Source organism: Sceloporus occidentalis, unplaced genomic scaffold (assembly GCF_023333645.1).
Source record: "Sceloporus occidentalis isolate IW3139 unplaced genomic scaffold, rSceOcc1.0.p SCAF_17, whole genome shotgun sequence".
NCBI classification, from domain to species: Eukaryota; Metazoa; Chordata; class Lepidosauria; order Squamata; family Phrynosomatidae; genus Sceloporus; species Sceloporus occidentalis.
Window position 1 is genome coordinate 1,683,294 of NW_028316997.1, and position 18,890 is coordinate 1,702,183.

The 18,890-nt window shown below is 39.5% G+C and overlaps 1 pseudogene; it reads right to left on the reverse strand.

The window, feature by feature from the left end:
* Positions 1–7,634: 7,634 nt before the first annotated feature.
* LOC149302734 (BBSome complex assembly protein BBS10-like) lies at positions 7,635–12,132 on the reverse strand (annotated as a pseudogene).
* Between the last annotated feature and the right edge of the window lie 6,758 nt (positions 12,133–18,890).

Genomic DNA, 18,890 nt, shown 5'->3' on the forward strand with positions numbered 1-18,890 from the left:
CCTTCTAATTTACAACAGCACAGGGGGTCAGCATCAGAGAACATCCTTGAGATGAGTGTTGTACCTCAGGGTTAGTATCTTGTTCGCCTTCTCCTGGACCCTAGTTGCTGTGAAGCAAGAGTGAAGGATATCCTGAAGGATATCTACCCAATTTTCCATAAAACTTACAGGAGAATTGTATATAGAATAGAGATGCCTCTGGGGGAAGCCCATCCTGCAAACAGACCCTCTCAAAGGGGGGACAGCTGCCTTGTTAGTCTGCATAGGAGTGCACCTACGAAATGGGTCACCGGGGCAAAACGAAACCTCTCCAATCCTGTAGGTCATAAATCTGGGACCAGCTCCTGTAGTTCCCCCAGGGAGGTATCTGCAAAAAGTCCATCAACCTATTTTGCAGCCTGAGATTATTCTAGGTCTACGCCAATAAGAGGACCAATAATATTTCTGTATGTCAGGAAGAACTAGACCATCATTCTACTTAGGGAGACTTAGTAGCCTGAACTGCTACCGAAGAGAAGATCCTCGCCAGACAAATTTAAGCATTGCCAAGTTACGATCTTTAAAGAAAATAGACAGAATGTAGATAGGGATAATTAGGAATAGGTAAAGGATTCTGGGTAATACATTAATTTTAAGAGCATTAATGTGCCCATACCATGAGAGATGAGGGATTGCCCATCAATCATTGTTTCGGGGAACAAGCGGCCAAGATGTGTCGTAAACCAAATGCCCAGGTACTTCAGTTTCTCATGGCATAATTCTAAAATAAATTTACAAAAATCTGAAATTTTAGGTTCACATGTCTCCGATTCTCTCAAATTGCAAATTCAGAAATGTCATCCCTTTAGATGGAGTGAGAATTATTTAACTTACCTGGGTGTTCGTATCCCGGCTGTCCTTTCTACTCCAGTCAATGTTAATTTTGTTCCTTTTCTGACGTCGGTGTCTGCTGATCTTCATAGGTGGTCTTTCCCTCATATTTTCTGGTTTGAAAGAATAGGGGTAATCAAAATGAATATCTTACTGTGCTTTTTGTATTTAATTCAGACACTCCCTGTTTTTCTTACTAAATCCCTACTCAAGGCCTGTATAGGCCTAATAGTTCTCCCAGACTGGCGTTCTTTCACTTGATTGCAAGGTGGGTGGTGGAATGGTCGCATACTGCCCCTAAACAATGGGTGCAGATTGAAAATTCCCTCTTTTCCTCTCAGGTATCTGTAATAACCTGGTTAGCGGAGCAACACCGCCATCCTTTGATACCAAGGCACTCGACTATCATTCCTACCCTAATGGTCATTAAAAAGACCAGCTTCTCCAGTCCATTGCTGCCGATCTCCTCCAATCCAGATTTCCCTCCTGGATGGGAGGGTGGTAGTATATCCTCCTTCTTACCGATGGGGGATAGTCTCCTGAGAGTGTCTCATGTTCTTCAGGGAGATGTATTTCGCTCATTGACTGATGTAGTCAGAGATTACGTTTGACATGAACAGCAGTGGCCATGATACAAGAACAGCAGAGCGTCTCTTGCCTGCTTTGAAAGCCTAAGACATCCAAGTTACTTCTAATGGCCACCAAAAATGGGCTTAAGGGTGAGGATAAATAGCCGAGGGGAAAGGGGGCAGCACTGTCTAGTTCCATTTGAAATGTCGAAGGGGTGGGACAGGGCCCCATTGACATGAACTCTCGCAGAACGGGCAGAGTAGCGGGGACCCAGCGCAAAATCCCCTTACTGAAACTTATGTTCACCCTATCAAATGCCTTTTCGGTGTCCATGAAAAATAATAAGTAGCTATGCTCTGATGAACTGGCCATGTGCATAAGATTGAGGGCTCTGATTGTGTTGTCCCTGTCCCCTCTTCCCGGGACAAACCCTGTTTGATCAGAGTGAATCAATGCCTATTATGCTTTTTGTACTCTCCCTTATTTCAGAATTTAGTGGTCCAAAATCTTCGAGTGAGAGAAGCAAAGGGGTCAATGGCTTAGAATGTGTTTTTTTGTTTATTTTCAATAAGTGCATCTTTTGAAAGTTTCCTTTAAAAAGTAAGGGGTCATTTGGGGGTTCCAAATTATTTTCTTCCCCTATTCTGCAGTATTCTCTCACACTCTCCCCATCCTTTTGATCCAGCCACACTCCGTAAAAGAGTAGGAATAATCCTTCAGATCCTGTGTAAAGGGAATTAAGATCACTGGTAGGTCTCTGATACATTTTTATTTTAGTAACATAGTCATTAAAAAGTTTTATAAAGTAAACAGAACAGCAAACTGTAGTACTCACATGGATCTTCTTATGAATTAAAATCTAAATAAAATGTAAATTAAACTTGCTCAAGGAAATGTAACAAAGAAATATAAGCAGAGAGGTCAATGTATTCTGACTCACAGAACGGCAGAGCTCTCCGATTCATCCTTTATATACACAGGTAAAAGTAGTAGAAAATCACTGCTCAGAAGAAATCGAAATAACATGCACTGTAATTTCAGCAGTGGGAGATTGTTACATTTCATTTTCCAGAAACTGGGCATTAGTTATCACAAAATTAATTTAGTTTATTAAAAAGCTAAAGCAATGATAATTAACCCCAAATGATATACAGTATTGGGATTGGTGCACGACTGTTTATCGGTAAATCCAGTTTATTTATCGCTCTATTTGTTTGGGTATTTTGGAGCCAAGCACTTTTATCGGGAAGTTTGCAGCATGTTTAAACAGTGAAGTTAGCTCTGATTCAGTTGAGTTCATTTAAGGTGATGGAACTCTAATTACAGTCTGTATGACTGCTCCTTAGCATCTGCACACTGTGTTACAAGTTGAAAACCAAACTCAGGAAATGTGGCATATTATGCGCACCTATGTTTTAGATTTCCAGTTACCTCTTTGCTAGTAGGAGTTAAAAGGTATTAGACTCTAGAGCACTTGATATGCCTTTGGATCCTAATACCAGCTTAGCCTTTTTACAATAATGAAACTGTTTGTCGTTATGACAGGGTATTGTAGATGTGAATTACTGAGGGCATGTGTTCATACTCATGATATTTGTGTTAATTCTCCAGAGCAGTGTTTACATCCACTCTGTTACATAGAATTTAACAGCAGATAAGAACCATCTAGGCTGCCCATTTTTCCTGATGTAGAGCCAGAGACATTAATCAATCCTTGGTCTTGTTCAGATTGCTGTAGGAGATATTGTAAGGCTTCCTATATCAACTGAAAAGGGAACCACACATCTCTCAGAGCAGTGGAAAAAGAGCATCGGCCTCGGATGACCAGGTTTGGACATTCCCTTACACTACCTTTAAAAAGCTTGGGGTCACTTAGAAGTGTCCTTGTTTTTGTAAGCAAAGCACAAACCAGAAACAGATGTTGTTAATGTTGTAAATGACTATTGTGAATCTAATTTATCTTTGCTGTTACCAGACTGAAAATTGTGGTTGAGGTTTCAGGATAAGCGTATGTGAGGGACAAGGAAGACCCTTAGGTGACCATCCTAAGTGTGGTAGGTAAAGAATGAGAGCATCCTGGCACATTTCCAACTGCCAGATGGCGCACTTTCTATAAAAGTAGGACAGGGCACCAGGACAACAGATATGTAAACAGGATTTTAACCTATGGGGGTAGTTGGCAACCTGGGAGATTCCTAGTTCACTCACATAAAAATTACTCTTTGTCTATGTCCACTAACAAGGCGGTGTCTGTAGGTACAAATAAGAAAAACTGGCTTAGGTAATTTGCTTAGTAGCCGAAGCCAGATTGATTGCCAAAAGCCTCCTTTTCCTGCCAGGTGACCTGGATACTCAGATTATTATTGAGATTATTTGAACAGGACTCTGCTTTGACATAGGAAGTCACCATGATGCTGGGGACATAGTGATGAACCTTTATTGTAAAAAGCAGCGCCTGAGTTAAGCTGTTCTTTTCCCTGAACTAGCAAACTGGCCAGTAGCGGCCACACCTGTAATCTCCAAGCCTCTATCCTTCCACAAGAGGTTGCATAGTTTTTGTGAGACAGTAATAAGTAACTTTGGCCTCTTGGCCACAATGGCCTCCTGCAAGTCCTACCACTATAAGAATTGTGGATTAGGGGCACCTTTTAATGCAAAATATAACTTGTCATGTCTTCTTGACGTCCACATCTTCAGACCATATTGCTTTAAACTGATAACGCATTAAAACAATATGCTTTATATTTCACTTTTATATATTTACTTATATACTTGATATAAGTGAACATTGCTGTAACCTAACTATGTTTCAGCTAAAAGCAGTTGATATACATTAGCCAAATGACAGGTAAACTGTTATATAAAGATTAGCATATGAACTAAATCACAGCACTAATGCTCTTGCTTTCATTTCAGTATTTCTGCAACATACATAAAGATCTCATTCCCACGCATTATATTAAGTAAACAAAAGTGCCGCTCTAATAATAATTGACGTGTATCGTGTTTGTTGCGTCACAGTTACATATTTCTTCAGTCCGTAAAATCCATTTAATCTCTTAAATTGTTTATAAAGTACCAAATGTGCCTGCTTACAAAGACTGCATGTCTTTCACAGAAAATAGCAGAAGCATTTCCCGCAGTATGTAGAATAGGGGGACAATCTTAACCCTGTGTAACTGGAGCCCCCCCCCCCGTCTTTTCAGAAATATCTAACCTAGCATGAAAGAACTTCAAAAAAAGTGCTTGTTTCCCAATGCATACTTAACATAAAAAATGCTTAAAATATCCTTTATTGATGGTATAACATTAATAGTACTCAGTCTACCTACATTCTTGGCAGGTTGTACAATTTGTGTAAAATTTTCTTCCAGTTCATGCCTAGGATGCTTTTCAGGCCCCAGTGACAGTCTGGAAGTGAACCCCCTCCTTGACGTGGCTTGTGACAGATATATATTGTATAGCTTATTTAAAAATCAATGTGTAACGTACGTTTTTATGATTCATACCGCATAGGCGAATATGCATATGATAAAGAAATAATTCTTATGAAATGTATGACTTCCAGGAAGCAATAGGATAACGAGTTAGTCTTGGGACAAACACCACACAGGTCCTTGTTTAATAATACCTAATAATAATTTTAGAAGTCGCGTTACGCGTAGGTAGTCCTGTTAACGGGTTTCTATGTCAGAACATTGATTGCAGATGCTGTCAGCACTGATTATAGCAGCAGATACTGCATGATTTCAGCTCACATTCCAGGTTTTAGGAATGCAAACACTGGACTACACTGAGGAAGAAACATTTCCAACCGTCACCCAAATATCTGTAAATCATAGCTGTTTTTACATCATTTTCTATAATGTTGCAGGCATTGCACTTAGAATACAAAATTTCAGATCGTTTCTCTTTTTAGTAAGTGTTCTGTTGTGTCCCTTTATCTGCAGTAACGATTGTCGTTCAGGGTCATGCGCTGTATAGATTGTAGCCTTTGGCTTGATTGACAATGCTTTTTTCCATGAATCCATGAATCATTTCAAATGCTGCTTTCTTTTGAAGGGGATATAGTGCTAAGGATAGGAATTTTTTTGAACTCTCCGTTAACCGCCCCGTGGGTTTACATGCTAGGGAGGCTCCCAGTTCTGCCATGCAAGCTCACACTGAGGCCTTGTTCTTCACACAGAGCACTTGTCATCAGGTTTCCTTCTTGACAAAGCAGGATACAGTTCTCCTACAAACGTGGATCTCAAGCGTTTACATCCTCGTTTTCCACGTGGCATCTTGGAATGGAAACCTTTCCAGGTTATTGCCGTTGTGCAAGGCTTAGTGTGAAGCCACATAGGCAGCATTATTAATAGTGTCTCCTTAATCCTACGCTGAATAAGAGGCTCACTGCTGCAGTTTTTTATTTTATTCGCCTGTGATTTCATGTGAGATAAATGCGCTGCTGAGCCAGCACTGCCTGCAGCAGGATTGTTTGTATTGTCTACCAACCGTGGTTTCTACTGAATGGTTAAAGTCAAACTTCAGAAATTACTGCGAGTGCTAGCACTATTTTAATCCTTTCTGTTACTCCTTGCAGCAGCCCAACATACTAAGCGGCTGCACAGAAATACATAAGCAGGCTTAAAGGGAAACAATTACTACCGTGGTTCCATATTGAATTATTTAGAGGGAAGCTGGTTCCTGTCCACAGCCTTCTTTCTACAGCCTCCTTTATGGCATCTTTACCACGACAAACACTCACTACATGGGAAAAACTCTTTGTTTCATAACATACAACATATAAAAAACACACGGACTCTCCGGAGTTTTACATAGCCACCCAGCTCTCCAACCCCTCCAGTAATGTGTAAATGTTAATTTATAGTCACCTGAAACCTCACACTATTGGTATATCTTTCTCTCTGACTGCAAGTATTTTTTCCCATGCTTCCTATAAATGGTCCTGTCTATCGGTGAAAGATTCCGATGGGTGCTTTCTGTGCACTAATAATTACCGTATATCCAGGTTGGGTGTTTTATTTCACTCCTGGACACCTTTACTGGTGAGCCCTTGCTGAACACTAATGTTTCCCACCAGACAAAGCTACCTAAGGCATGTGTGGAATGACTTAATGTCCTGTTCTAGACCTATCCATGTAGTTTTGTACCTTTTCTTTGTCCCTATAGCATTAAGGAATTTTGTTCCTACTGGTAAATTTGGCAGTAGAGTACTGGAAAGACACTTTAATCCTTACTGGTGCTTTCAATCTTATGGTTATAATGATATCTATATGGCATTACATATTAATGTACATTTATGTAGTGAAACTAATAACTAGCGTCATTACTGTTTTGCTTTTCTGTGGCTACCCATCACACAAGTAAAACGGGCTCTATTGCAGAGAGCATCTGGGTCTTTTTAAGCAATTTAAGAAGCACAGCTGTGTACTGAGCTCTCTTTACACCTATCAAATAAATGACAATTCTGGATAAAAGTCCACCAAATCAGCGGCAATAAAACGTTTGTTTTTTTGGAGAGAGAGCGCACCAACTTGATAGGTTACTTCTTGCAGTCCTTCCATGTTACAGAGTGACTAATCTCCAATTATGCCGTATATTGGCCAACAGAGAGGGTGTAGCAATCAGTGCCACAGTGACATTGATACAGCAGGTTGAAAAGTATCTTATAAAAGAAAAGCCTTTCTCTCTAGTGTCACACCTAACAGCCTTCCGTGTTTCCAGCATGGACAGGGTGTAGCTGAGTTTAGTATAAGATCCAGCTACCAGGAGGAAAGGTGATGGCAGTATGGGTGGAAAGCCTCAGTCCCTCTGGGTTTACAACACACTTCTCTGCCACATCCACAAAGCCTACAACACACCTGCAATAAAAAGGACGTCCCACGGAAACTGTTTGGAATCTAAATGATTAACAGGATCGTATAAACATTGAAGAATTACAATATTTAATTCAACACAACCAAGTTGGTCCAGCTAGAAGGACTGAGCTGGGGCTGTATAATGCATAATTAATTAAAGAGACTTTGAAGAAACCTTGCTGATTTAACTATACATTATACAGGGGCAGTTAAGCTCTCCTGTCAGCAAATTAACCCTGCAGAGGTTAATTCCATTCAATAAACACGTGCGACCCTTTGAGAAATTGAGAGGTTCCATTGCTTGCAGGGCGGGGACACAGAATGGATGCTTCACAAATCATCATCAGATTCCCCATTTTTAGCATCACGAGGAGGTCGCTTAATGCCGATAATAAAGTCAATGGTGACAAGTTTGCTTATGCAATGAAGCACTGAAACCAGTAACTGGTGCTTGCAAGCTACAGACTCTAGACCAGTCTGTGCTGTCCCTTTTTTAAGCCCCTTATTTAGAGAAGCACTGGTGACTTGGGAATAAAGCAGTGGGATTCTACTGCTCCCCTTCGTTGCACTGTTAATATATTGGGGAATACATAACACGGCATTTCCAACTATAGTGCAAATTACTGACAGGTCCTGATCCTGGCATTTTTGCGCAAAGTCATGTAGATAATAATGTAAAAGCATTTCAAAGGTACCTCCACCTGTCACAAGCAAACCCCCATTTGCCAGACTCATTTCAGGGCTACTGATTATATAGCTGGTGGCACCGGGACGTTCGCTGTCTGGCTTCTTTGGTTCTTTACTAAGGAAATGATTTCTTCCTGATTTACTCTTTTCTTCAATATTGTTAATTCTTTCCAAAGCAAAGTCACAATAGATTGTGTCTCTTTGGCAATTGTTACAAGATACATGTTGTTCTGTTGATGGAGTGTTTTCCTTTGATGCACATTGGCCCTGACCTTCGCCTGCCTGCTCCAAGCTTGTGTCTACGGGGTGAAATAACTGCTGGAGCATTTTAAAAGCACTATGAAAAGCTGAAATAAACTGCTCTGTCAAGCCTTTCACAGGCCCACACAGCACAACACAGTGTGGCTGGAAGCCCAGGGAGCCGTTTAAAATAAGGTGGACATACTTTCTGGAGCCAATTACTACTGGCTTACAGGACATTGCCAGAAATGTATCAGCCGACTGCCCGACATTCTCACTGAGCGGTAAGAACACCGGTGAAACCCCTGTGATCCTGCACACAAGATTGAGTTCTTCTGGTGGTAAACAGTCCACAATGGATATTCCACCTTGCCTTGCAAAGTAGTTAACTATTTCAGGTTGTCTGACAGCTGATAGTATCACCTTGATGCGGTTTTTCTGCAATTGTTTTACTATGTTTTCAGTCCTTTGCACCAGGTAATCCTGGGAACGCTGTAGATGAGTATCTGAGGAGACTTGAAAATCCGTGTCAGTCGTGGAGAGGGAATCATGGATCTGTTGGGTCACAATCAATGCTCTCAGTTCTCCCTCTGCTGGGCAGTATACAGAAAACTCCCTGTGAAGCACAATCCCCGGTAATATCCTGGAAATAGATACCGGGACACCTGAAACATCTGTGTGTAGCTCATGGAAAAAAAACGTTAAGTAAGCTGACAACTTCAAGTGCATCACCGCTGCTGGCCAGACATTTGTAGAAAAACTCACAAGCCAGTCTACTTAGAAACACCTGATTGTTATATCCGATTCTTCCACAGAAAAAGGTGTCCAAGGTCAACTGCAACATTGTTCTGCATAGCTCCTCTCTGTGCAGGATGAAAAAACTGAAACAAAATGTGGACATAGGTATTTCCTAATTAAACAATCAAGAACTTCGCTCTGAAAGGTCATCAGCAGGTTGCTAATTCGTTTTAAAGCATGTCCTTGCTTTTGATATCTGTTGTGTCCCGATGTCTTCTTAGACAAAAGAAAGCCATCCGTATTATCAGTTACAGCCCGAAGTCCTCTAAGGACTCCACACAGCAGCAGAACAAAGGATTTCACTCCATCACCAGTAACATTGGAGTGCGAGGATGCAGAGCTCACAATCATTCTGAAAAATGAAATCACATTAATTATTCACAGAATTAGTAAAAACATCATAAAACCATTGCTGGTTCAGTTAGCAGATGTTTTTTGTAAGGTTATATATTTTTTTAATATAGAATAGCTATACAATAAGAGCAATAAAAAAAAAGTCTACAGAGCATAGCATGATATGCCCCGATACAAATTGGAAACTATATACCTGGGGGTCATCAATGAAAGGGATATATAAATACTACCCAACTTATAGTCAAAGTAATTATATAAAAACTCCACATCTCTTTGGGTCAGCATATATATGTTTAAGAATCCTTAAGAATAGCCATACTCCTAAGAGGTTAGGGTACTTTGTAAAGCACCTATGTTGTTAAAATGCTGCCTTCCCCTCTGCTGCCCATGTCCAGCACTCTCGTTGAAATGAATGGGTGGAGGTCTCATTAGGCATTCTCGATATTTCATCTGGTTCTGGAGCTGGCTGAAACAGGGCATATGTTCAGGAGCACCTCTGTGCCAAGGAGCCGGGGGGGGGGGGGGCATCTACATGGGAAGAAAATGTTAATTTCTAAGGTGACAATCCGCTATCATATGCATATGATGGATAGAGTGTATTTTCAAAAAAGGAAAATATAATTGTATAAACATGTTGTTACCAATTATGAACCCAAGATGGCATAAGCATAAAAACAAATGCAAAATTACCACCAGGGACTCAGCAAGCAGGATGAATTTGTTGACAACGACAATGCCAGCATACCCTAATTCAGACCAAAGTAAGCTCAATGAAATATATGCAGCTTAAGGACGGCTACCCGACACAATATTACAGCAAAAGAAGTGATTACAAAGCGGTCGGCAGAGAGACGGAATATATAAACTGTGTTTGTAAATACCTTGCAATAGGATGATCTAGTAAAAGGCACTCCAATATCTGTCGCCCATCTTTGGTAATAAGAAGATCACCAGTGGATTTAATAAACAGAACTTGTCCCCCGTCTGGACCAAAACAGCGGCACAGAATGTCCTCGAGAGATTCAGCCACTTGGAGGACTTTATTTATATCAATTTCCCTTGTGTAGTTCAGCATTTTTGCTATCTGGGAAAAAATATGTCTGAATATTATAGAAACAATTATATACAAATTGCTTACCAAGTGAAAATGTTCAAATGGGATTTTTCATAAGGGCCATTTGATTTAAATGTATGAAATTCTGAGGCATATTATCACTTTGTAAAGGCAAACAGTTTTGTGAACAGCTCTAATGCTGACTTATTTCATGTTCTTCTATTTTGTGCAAATACCGTAGTCGAGAGGAATACATATTTTGTGTAGTCGGAATAATATTCCTCACAACTGCAACTGAACCCAAGTTTTGGGGTAGTCTGGAGTTAATACACAGGGGGTATTAAAAGTGTCCCCATCATCCACAAATTGGTGCAAGATATGGTATAAAATTGTATCGATACATGTGCCACCTAAACTACTGGGGCTTTTTTTATATAAAAATACTCATCATATACAGTAAGAAATATGCAGTATGTCCTATCATATAATAAACACATATATACATCATCACCATTGATAAAGAACACATATACAGCAGGGCAGATCTTTGCATGTGGGGGTCAGCAACATGTAAAATGTACAAACGCCCTGGGGGATAGGGGCTGACATGGTCACTCTTTGCAGCACTTAATGCATCAATGAAAACCAAGATCACCGCAGAGCATGATGGGAGTAGAAATCCATAAGTCTCTGTAAAAGAGAGCACTTTCCACTTGTCTGGGCAAACTAGACCTAATTCATCAAACGCAGATAAGCCTGCTGTTTACTGTGCTTTATCTATTTTGCTTGAGGTTTGTTGCGGAGTCTGAAGAAAATACTTAATGTACTCTTACCGTTAACAGGCTTATGAATCTCATTTATGGAATCACAGCTTTAGTTTCATCCACAGAGAGCTTTAAATACGTCTCCATGTCAACAGCTATCAGAAAGCCATATAAAAGTACAGCAACAAAGCATCAACCAATCGAAGACCATGACTCAAGAGCAAGCTCAGCCTGCACCCAGCCAATCAGGAAAGCCTTTATATGTAGCTGTCAGTAAAGCTGGTGCCTTATGCTGCTGCATCTGCTTGTTTGGGCTGACTCAGTATTGATTAGGTAACGCGCATGCGTAACAAAAGTGTCAGTATTTAGCGGTGTCAGTAATTCTGAAGAGATGTATTTCATGCAGTGAATTGACCATGTTCCCCAGAGCTTTTTTGTCATACGCAATCACTTTATGTTTCAAAGGAAGAGGAATGTTAGAACAAGTGATCATAATCTAAAACTAGGTGTAATGTAATTAAGTTTTACTTTACAGAGAGTGGTAGATAAATGGAACAGTTTCCTGGCAGAAGGGGTAGAAACTGCTGCAGTGTGGGCGTTTAAACCAGCATGAAATAGGCGGACATTGATGTCATTTTTAAACTGCCATTACATTTATTGCAGCGATCTAAATTACATTTGAAATGAGTTGCCTCTTTACACGGCTGCTACTTTAACTAAAAATTAAATGACTTTTCTCAATTCTCAACTTCTAAAGTGAAACTCTCTGCTTCCATCTAGTGGCTAGGAGGAGCTATTGCATTGTGATGCAAGAACATACTGGACCTTTATAAACACACTCATCGTAATATGCACTCAAGCCATTCTGCGTCTTGACCGATGGCATTGCCTTCATTATTGACCATGTATCTGGAGCAAATAGGGTTCTCATCGTTGTTAATCTGAGATTGTTTTATACATTTCTTTGTACTTCCTTTGGAACAAACACCAAATGAAAGGGAACAGCACATGAAACGATGAATGTCACAAAAAGCAAAAGCAGCGCTGTTGTTGGAAGAGACTGTTGCACGCAGTTAATTCTGTGCTTCTACAGCATGTTTTTACTTTCCCACTGCATCAAAACCCTTTGCCGTTAGTGATTACTTACCACAACCTGCAGCTGCTCAGTTTGATGCGGCACACATTAAAAAATAATGTGCTGGCTGCTGGGGCTCCGCTAGTACAAAGCTTCATTTTGTTTCATTTTGGTAACGCAAGGCCTTAGTGGTAACTACATACACAAATTACTGAGTTTAGGGGTTTCAGCCATAGCCATTGCTAACGGGTGTATAAAATCAAGCACATAGGCAGCCATCTCCATAGACAAACACTGGCAGTAGAATGGGTCGAACTGAAGAGCTCTGTGACTTTAAACATGGCGCTGTCATAGGATGCCACTCTTGCCTTAACGCAATTTGTAAAATTTCCCTGGTCCATGAAGCAGCAGACCACACACACTCACAGAGTGGGAAGTCTCATGATGAATCTGGGTTTGGTGGATGCCAGGAGAACATTACCTACTTGAATGCATAGTGCCTACTGTAAAGTTTGGTGGCGGAGGTATAATGGCCTGGGGCTGTTTTTTCAGTCCTGGGCCATTGGTTCCACTCAAAGGTAATGCTTCCAACTTTGTGGGAACAGTTTCCTGGAAGGCCCTTTATTATTCCATAAAGAAATAGTTGGATGAGGTTGATGTCGAAGACCTTAACCAGATTGAACACCTTGAATGATGAACTGGAGCGCCTTTTTATGAGGGCTTCTCATTGGTCAGTACCTGACCTTGCAAATGGTCTACTGAATGAATGAGCACAACTTCCCACAGACCTACTCCAAAATCTCATGGAAAACCTTCACAAAAGAGCGGAGGCTGTTACAGCTGAAACTCCCATACAAATGCCCATGGGTTTGAAACGTGATGTCTGACAAGCTAATGTATGTGTCCATGTACATTTGTAAAAATAGGTATCAGTACTAGTGCTTCTCTACAATAATAGTTCAAATAAATGGCAGGAACTTAATAAATCCATGATAAAGTTTTGTTTTTTTTAACCAAAATATATATAAAACAAATTTGAACACATCCATTTATAAATTTCTTGTATATAATGTAATGATTAAAACAAAATAAAACCATTGTATATATACTAGCACACAATTACAATACATTTTTCCCATATAGATCAGATGACATATGAAACCATAAACCAGATATGTACAGTATATGAGAAAAAACTACTGTAATTGTGTAAAAGATTATATAAAATGATTTTATTTTGTGTTTTATATTCTCATTACTTTTGGTCATATAGCCATTAATGTTTTTGCTGCTTACACGTAGCACTTTACATTGCAAAAATCTTCTGTGTAAGCTGAAAAATGCCAGCTCCTACGGGCTTAATTAACATATAGCAAAACTTAATCTGTCTATCAAAAGGAATTAGGGAAGGGGAAAAAAAAATGTACTTTGAAGTCCTACCTATTAGTGTTTTAAATAGCATGTTTTTTCCTTTATTGAAGGAAGGTTGAATGGCAAAGCCATCGTAGTTATAACACTCAAACCTTATGCTTCTGAGTCAACAACTCTGGATCTATAGAATGCTTACAAAATTACTTTGTTCTTCATCTTGAAAGTGTCATTCATCACAACGCAGGGCTACAGCATCACCGATTTAATGTGTCTCTGTACTTAACAAAGAAAGGCTACAGTCTCTGCTTATCAAACTCTTAAGAGGAAAGAACCATATTCAGAATTTAGGAGAGTCTGGGCTAAATAATTATGAGTACTTCACAATGTTGTATACAGTATGTGTAGACAAGACTAGAAAACAGATATAGATAACAGCAGGAAAAAAATTGCGTTGATCAACAATTACCAACTCCCACAGTTCCTCATACAAACCTGAGTGGTGGCATTTCTTGACTTTGTTCACTATATAGTATGTCTCTACATCACCTCTACACTGCCCAGCACCCGTAGTCTATATTGTCCGAGTTAGAGACACGCATTTACGTTAAATCCTTCAACTGTATGGCTATAAAGAAGGAACAAATCCCGCAAAATCTCAATGACCTAACGTCTTTCCCAAAAAACGTAGAATACAATTTCTATAGAGGATATATACATCCTCACTCTCTAGCAGCTACGCCGTCTAAGAAACGTCACCTAGCCGATGTCTCCAGTAGACTGCTGTCGGTACTGTAGACTAACTTTGATCCACTCCCTCTTAAAGCCCGAGACCCTGACTGATAAAAGTCCAGAGGAAACGATTCTATTGTACAAGCAGGACTTCATTAGCATTGCCATAAAGAATCAGCTCAGTGTGGTGCTTGAAGCAGGGAATGCAACCCAAAGTCTCATGACTGAAGACGGTCACAGCCTCCAGGTCTGCAGATAAAGGGATTTTATTCCCACAAAACAATGTTTTTGTCAATGCTTGTCTACATCACTGTTTACAGACTTAGCAAAGTCCTGCTTTATACTGGATGGGTAACTTGCTTAATGATGTCCACGCAAGCCTAAGGCTCTAACAGCGAAATAGCTAGAGGAGAAATATACGCCATGCTGTGTTATCCAATAGTGTCGTGTGATAGATAGACACGGAATGCTGAACACATTTTTATTCTAATTGGAAATACAAAACTATTGACCAAGTGCTAGTGCTTTAATTTCCAAAAAGCCATTACACAAGATGATGAACATGGATAAACATTTAACATGCTTCGAGACACAAGTTGTTTTTATACTCCTGTTCCACTGTAGCTCTTCATCAGAAAAACATGTGCACTTATTGAAATAATTGTCATTCTGATCAAAATATAAATAGTGTTAAAGGTTTATTCACATTCATTTTTGTCATGGGTTCAGATTCTCCACCATTACATAACACTGGTCCTTCTGAGCTTTTATTTAACAGTCTATTGTTTAAAAATGTAACAGTACAAAAAAAACACCAAAAAAAACAAGCATTGAAGTTAAAATAACAGGCGTGCATATAAAACAGGAGTCCAGTTTACAAGGTGTTCGTTAATCGGTAGGAAAAAAACACACTTTGAACCAGTACAGGAACAAGAATTCACTTTAACCAGGTGAAACCGTGCTGGACCTTTTCCGTATCACAAAACATGTGCTACAACTTCCGAAACGAAAAGTTTTAGCCAAGTGCTGCGACAAAACACACGGAACATCTCACACAACATCTTCTGTTTAAAAGCTGTGAGTAGCAAATCTTTAAAAGAAGAGATCCCAATGAAGTCTCACTTGTGTCTCGGAGGTCACTGCTTGTTGTTATGGCTATAAAGGGTATGTCAAAAAGTGGTATGACTTCATTATATATATAGATATATATATAGATAGTCATTACACAACTACAAATGTTATGCTGGAATCACTGTTAACGACACAGGGAAACATACACGAATATTGCTGCTTTATTAAATGCTCTGCAGCAGGAGGCAAAGAGGTGGGCTAAACTGGAAAGGCTATAGCATGGGTAACCCCCAAGAGCAGAGTTATCTGACCAAGCATGGAGAAAGAGAAAGTCAGAGTTTGGTCTTAAACCCGAACAATGTCTTTACGCATGTTTGTCAGAAAGGCACGGTTAACTATGTTCAGATTCCTCCCAGGCTTACAATATCATCCAAAAAAAAGTGCAAGTGTAGATGTGCAAGATCTCCAGAAAGTGATAGTAATGTACAGCAGTTTTATACAGTTTAGCTTAACCTTTCCTGTGTCGCATGGGCCAGGATCTTTACCTGCTAGAACAGGGTGTTTGTTACGGCTTTAGTGTAACAACCTATAAACGTAATCAGCAGGGACGCAGCGGTTCTGCTGAGCAGTACTGGTTTGTTGGATACAAAGTGGGCATTTTTTTCTTTACATCTTTACGTATTAAATGTAACAGCTGCAAAAGCTACAACTTTAAGGTTACATCGATAACTGTGCTCTGTGCCTCCTTAGGAAAAAAGTGATAATATTTTGGCTCTACAAACATGAACTATTTCAAACTTCCCATTGGATGTAAGACCGAACAGGAGATACAAAATACATGTTACTTTGTAAGGAAGCCCAGAGGCAAAAACAGACAAGACTAGGTTTATATATTGCTTATACATATTTTTTTTCGGATTTTTTTTGTTACCGTTTTAGTATACCGATACAAAAAGAAAGCTTGGAGTGCAATGTACAACATATGGCAGGCTGCAATCAAAGAGCTAAATGCTTTTAACCTTTTACAGAGAGACTAGTGATGGTAGAGAGGCTACGTACAAGAAGTGTTCGGAACCTCAATGCACAAAGGATGCGAGTATCTGTACAGTGCTTCTCAACAAACGGTGCAAATTGAATAAATCAAGGACACTAAATGCTTCAAATAATTTCAATTGTTCAGTAAATGCACAGATTAGTGCAATGCATCCCTTTCATGGGTTAAACATTACAGGGCTGAGCAACACTCAAATATACAGTGTGTGTGTGTGTGTGTGTGTATATACACATATATATATATACACACACACATATATATATATATATACACATATATATATATATATATATATATATATATATGTACATATATATATGCTTTACGTTTAATAGTGGCAGTAAGAAAACACAACAATTCTCATCAGAGCTAGTTAATTTTTTCCATAGCTGAAAGAAAGATGAGGAAAACTGGATACATGAACAGAGATTACAGTTCCTACACTCAGATTAAAGTGACACAGTACACAAAGCATATTGTGTTGGTGAGGCATGAACGTGAATATATTATACGGGTATTCAAGTCATCGTCCACATGGTGGCGCTATCATTGCTCTAATAGAGTCTTGAAATCGCTACAAAACTCTTGGCTTTTTATATTGTTACAATCTGCTTTTATTTTGGCAAAAACAGGGTAGAATTTAACGCGTGTAAAGCGGTTTTAGTTTATGAAGTAATCAAATATTCATGAAGACAATGAAAATGCTTGTGAAGCCGCTTCTTGCTTAAATATATGTGCTACATACCAAGTCCTAGAGCTCAGTTGAACTTGGAATGAATGTTATTTGCATGCATTTTGCTAAGATCTCTCCTGGTAGACGGTATGGGTTACTTGGCGCAGTACTGGTGTGGCTAGGTATTCCAGGGCCACCTCCAACCAGCAGCTAAGGCCCAAACCTCGTATTCTCAATCACACTGATCATTGGGAAACGACCGCTTATGTATAGATCACAGCTCATCAAGAACCGTGTAGCTTTACTACAAATATGCTGCCTACTGAAGGATGAGAAGAGCATCAGCAAACACACTAAAGACAGTAAAACAAGTTGTGGCAAGTGGAGCGCACACATATCGGAGGCCAAGTACAAAGCAGTTCAGCTGGATTAGAAGACATCATCAGCTGTGTCACCTAAGTACATTTTCATTTGAAAATTCTAGTCTAGGAAAAGGGTCGGGTCATTTAAATCTCCCACTATACAAGAGAACCCGCATTTGAAATAAGGCCAGTTTTATGGGCACAATAGAATTTCAGGATTTAGTATTGTAACAGCTTTATATTTATATATTTCCTCTCCTTGTTAGTCTAGGAAGTGTCATATTTAAAGCCACACCGTTTAATATTCTAAGACATTCTAAAATATTACAAGCAAATATGTTGCAATGATACCTCATTTATTATTTTGGGATATTGGAGTAGAACTGGTAGACCAGTAGAATGAATTGGTCCTGACAGGTGGAAATGGATAAGAGATCTGCATACAATCACACCTGGATGTCACCTTAGCACACAGGTGCAATAATAAATAAATGGTGCCGTGCGTGCTCTATGGTAAAAACAAATGCATACACCGCACATTCCACATCTAACATGGGCATCGTACAAGTTACCTCTATAATCAATGGCTCAACCATAAACTCTTTGTGGAGTATGGGATATTCCTGTTACCCTGTGTTCATCTGTACAGGACTGAAATGTTTGGACAATAGCTTTCCGTTGTGATGCCGCAGAATCTTCCTTCGTTACTGATCCACGAAAGTATGTGGTCAGGTATTTGTGGACAGGTAATTAATGTTTGTAATAAAATCAATGCTTTGCGCGTAATCTATTTGGTCGATATAGGACAATTCCCTAAGAATGTGGCGTGGCTCCAGGCTTGTTTTCAGATGCTTGTCCCTAGTTGGATTTGAGGCCAGTCTGCGTAAGCACATGCGGAGCACCCTCTAGTTACTGGACTGTGAGGGACTACTGCTCTACACTGATGGGCATAAATCATATACACATATTACATACGTGTATATGTATGTGTATATATATTATATATCTATACATAGACACACACACACAAACATATATATACACATACATATACACACATGTACCTTAAAGAACAGGATAAGCACAAACATTGCAACGTGTAGAGATAGATAGGAAGAGGGTGCTGGCACTTTCACATTTGAGCAACGGGTGACTTTGATCCTGAACACATAAACCTATAATGTTTCTGGAGGCTTAAGCCATCAAAGTCAAATGAATTTAAGTCCAATAGGTGGAAGATGTAACACGTTGCAGAGAAGTTGGCTGTAGGCCACATCTAAAATGATAATGGTCCCAATCCAAGGGTAAAGTTTCAGAGAGAAGATTACTTTTAAAAGGATCTGGTTACTTCTTT